The following is a 4,593-nucleotide window of genomic DNA, read 5'->3' as shown; positions in this document are numbered from 1 at the left end:
AGATTAAGTCGATTAGACCGACCCCAGTGCATAACTGGTACTTAATTTATCAACCACGAAAGGATGAAAGGCAAAGTCAACCACTCCGAGAGTGTAGTGGGTGCTTTTACATGCCACCGGCACGAGGGCCAGACAGGCGATACTGGTAACGACCACACTCAAAAGGTGTTTTTTACGTGCCACCTGCACGGGAGCCAGTCCAGCGGCACTGGCAATGACCATGCTGGAATGCTGTTTTTCACGTGCCACCAGCACATGTGCCAGTAACGCAACGCTAGCAATGATCATGCTCGAATGTTGCTTTTTACATGCCACCGGCACGGGAGCCAGTCAGTGACCCTGGCAACGATCATGCTTGGATTGTGCTTTTAACGTTCCACTAACACGAGTGCCAATCAGGCAGTACTGTCTTTGGTTTATTGTCCAATGAATGAAGGGTACTCATAAGTAGGCTCGTTACACCACTGACATAGGCCATGGGTTATAGTCTCACTTGGCTTGCTGGATCTTCTCAAGCACAGCATATCTCCAAAGGTCTTGGTCACTAGTTATTGTCTTGGTGAGGCCCAATGTTCAAAGGTCATGCTTCACCACCTCATCCCAGGTCTTCCTGGGTCTACCTCTTTCACAGGTTCCCTCAACTGCTAGGGTGTGAAACTTTTTCACACAGCTGTTCTCATCCATTCACAACATATGACCATACCAGTGCAGTTGTCTCTCTTGCACATCACATCTGATGCTTCTTAAGTCCAACTTTTCTCTCAGGGCGCTTACACTCTGTTGTGTATGCACACTGACATTACACATCCAGTGGAGCATACTGGCGTCATTCCTTGCAAACTTACGCATGTCCTCTGCAGTCACGGCCCATGTTTCACTGCCATGTAGCATGGCTGTTTGTGCACATGCATCATACAGTCTAACTTTTACTCTGAGCAAAGGTAGGAGCTCTCTGAACTTTGCCCAGGCTATTCTTATTCTACACTTTCAGAGAATCCACCCCCGTTACTGACTTGGTCACCTAGGTAATGGAAGCTATCAACTACTTGTAGTTTTTCTCCCTGGAATGTGGCAGAAGCTGTTCTCTGCACATTTTCTGTGTTTATTACTCCTGAGCATTTGCCACATACTAAAAATAACTTCCTAGTTAGCCTTCCTTTGATATTGCTGCACCTCTTATGTGTCCATAGCTTACACTGGGTACATCTTATGGAGTTTCTATCTACACCTTTTCTGCAGATTGATCAGGGCCATCTACCTGAAGGGATCTGTGGTTTGTCTGCCTTCCTACTTATTGAGAGTTTGGTTTTAGCTAGGTTGACTCTAAGGCCCCTCGATTCTAATCCTTGCTTCTACACCTAAAACTTTTCATCTAGTTCTAGTAGTGATTCAGCAATTAGTGCAAGGTCATCAGCATAGAGGAGCTCCCAGGGGCATCCTATCTTGAATTCCTGTTATTGCCTGGAGAACTATAATGAATAAAAGGGGGCTGAGGACTGATCCTTGGTGGACCGCTACCCCTACTCAGAATTCTTCACTGTACTCGTTGCCAACCCTCACCTTGCTGACAGCATCCCTATACATGGCTTGCACAGCTCTCACTAACCATTCATATATCCCTAGTTTTCTCATTGACCACCAGATAAGGGGACAGGGGACCCTGTCAAAGGCTTTCTCCATGTCAATGAAAGCCAGGTACAGAGGTTTATCTTTGGCTAGGTATTTCTCCTGAAGCTGTCTTACCAGAAATATAGCATCAGTGGTGCTTTTCCCAGGCACGAACCCAAACTGCATCTCATCTAAACTGACTCGCTCCCTAAGCAGTTGAGCTATGACCCTCCCCGTGACTTTCATTACCTGATCTAAAAGCTTGATACCTCTGTAATTATTTGTATCTAAAGTGTCACCTTTACCTTCGTAGCAGTTGACTATGGTGTTGCTACACCAGTCATTGGGTATGACTCCTTCATGTATCATTTGGTTGACTATATGGGTGACTAGGCTATAGCCAACACCACCAGATATTTTGAGCATCTCTGCGGTGGTCCCTGATGGGCTGGGGGCTTTCCCTGTCTTCATACCCTTAATTGCTTTATCTACTAAGGTACTGTCAATTTGGATAGCTAGTCCCTCTGTTGAGTCGATATTTGACAGACACTCTTTCTCCCATTCATTCTCTTTATTGAGCAACCTTTCATAGTGGCTTCTCCAAACCTCTCTCTTTGCAGCCTCGTTTAATGCAAGTGAGCCATCATCCATGCAGACACATTTCTCTCCTATGACATCACGATTCTCTCTCACACAGTCTTGCAACACGAAATACCTCAAGTTTTTGTTCCTCATGGCCCAGAACATTGGCAAATTTTTTCTTATTTAGCCAGGTTTATTTAGCCAGCTGGGAACAGCTGGCTAAATAAACCTGTCTCTTAGCTTCCCTTCTGGCAATCTGATACAATTCCCTGCTACCACCATTCTTCCAGTCCTTCCATGTCTGTTTCTTTTCCCTAATATGGCCCTGTCAACAACATCGTTCCACCACCACGTTATTTTGGGTCAAGAGGGGACTTTGCACCATCTACAGATCTGGTCAGTGGCCCTCAGCAGGTTGTCCCATAGACAGCTCCAGTTGTCTTCCACATCATGTGATGCTATATCCCCTTCTATTTCGCCAAAACCTTCGAGTGATACATCTCTAAATCTCTGTCCATTCGCAGGATTTTTAAGCTGCCAGACCCTTCTCCTCTATGCTGGTTGTCTTCTGGGCATCCATTTAGCCCTGATCTTGAAGTCGTTAACAACTTGTCTATGTTGCAGGGTACATTTTTCACCTGGGAAGGTTTTGCCATTTATAAGCAGCCATCTTTCCCTTTTCCTGGCGAGGATGTAGTCAATTTGGTTAGTGTGCCTGCCAGAAGGGAAGTTAGTATTGCAAACCATAAGGTCATTTGCATCACAGAACTCCAGCAGCCTGGTTCCCTCCTCATTGTGGGAACCAAAACCGTAGCATCCATGTATGCCATGGAAGCCCCCTGTATGTTGTCCAACATGTCCATTGAAGTCACCAGCCACAAAGAGAAGGTCTCTGTCATTCGTCAATGAGGTAGTCTGCAAGAGGGTGTCATAAAATCGGTCTTTCTGTCCATCAGGTAGCCCTGGCTGAGGGGCAGAGGCCAAGATAATGGTTGCTAACCCATGATGTAGCACTAATCTAATCTTAAGTATTCTATCACAGACTTTGACTACCTTAATTACCTTATCAACCTATTTCTCTGCAAGAAGTATACCCATACCCCCGACTCCATCTGTGTTCCCTGCCCAGATAATCTAGCACCTATGTTCTTTGCCTGTGAGGAACCTAGCGTAATCTCCCCTCCACCTTACTTCTTGGATGCAGCACAAATCTACACATCTCCGTTCAAGCATCTCAACAATCGCACCAGACCTACCTTTCAATGTGCTCACGTTGAGTGAGCCAACCCTGAGGATGTGGGAGGTTTGGGCCCGTGAAACCCTGGGATGGGTGGACAGCAGCATCATGTACCTGAAAAGAAAGCTCACATTTGGCAGAATTCATATACAAGCAATAGCCTTCAACCTTCTTTGGGATTGAACATGGAATCTCAGGAATACAAAGCAAAATTTTTAGCCATTCAGCTTCAGAGTCAATTATCTTGTAGTGGAAGGCACAGATAGTTTAATAAACTTCATAGGCATAAGAGTGGCTGTGTGGTAAGAAGCTTGTTTCCCAACCACATTGTTCCAGGTTCAGTCCCACTGCATGGCACCTTGAACAAGTTTCTTCTACTATAGCCTCAGGCTGACCAAAGCCTTGTGAGTGAATTTGGTAGACAGGAACTGAAAGAAGCCCATCGTATATATATATATGTATATATGTGTGTATGTGTGTATTTGTGTATCTGTGTTTGACAACCGATTTGGTGTGTTTATATCCCCGGTAACTTCACAGTTCGGTAAAAGAGTTGAATAGAGTAAGTACTAAGCTTATAAAGAATAAGTCCTGGGGTCGATTTGTTCAACTAAAGGCAGTGTTCCAGTATGGCCACAGTCAGATGACTGAAACAAGTAAAGGAATAAAAGAATAAAAGAATAAAAGAATAAAAGAATATTGCTGGTGGTTATTCCATTGGGTTCAAGGGTGATTATTAAAAGTGAAGTTGACAAAAAAGCAGAATCTGAACTCAGGCTTGAGGGGACTAACATTAAATGCTTTAAGACAGTTAGTTAGGCGCTTTGACTTTGCCCTGCTTTAGTAAAAAAATAGTGTCTTAATTAGCACAACACTAATTACTGAAAAGAAATATCATCATCATCATCATCATCATCATCATCATCATCATCATCATCATCACTATTGTTGTCTTCCAAAATATCACTGTCATTAATGTGGCAATCACCACTGAAATAAATATTACAACCATTTTACACCACAACCACCACCATCATTACTGCTACCACTACAACCACCATAGCCATTGTTGCCTCCACCAATGCCACTAGTAATGCCATCATCACTATCACCCCGCCATCACCATCATACTTCAGCTACCACCACCACCACCACCACCACCACCA

The sequence above is a fragment of the Octopus bimaculoides genome, chromosome 1 (genome assembly GCF_001194135.2).
Source record: "Octopus bimaculoides isolate UCB-OBI-ISO-001 chromosome 1, ASM119413v2, whole genome shotgun sequence".
NCBI classification, from domain to species: domain Eukaryota; kingdom Metazoa; phylum Mollusca; class Cephalopoda; order Octopoda; family Octopodidae; genus Octopus; species Octopus bimaculoides.
This window is presented reverse-complemented; position numbering follows the sequence as displayed.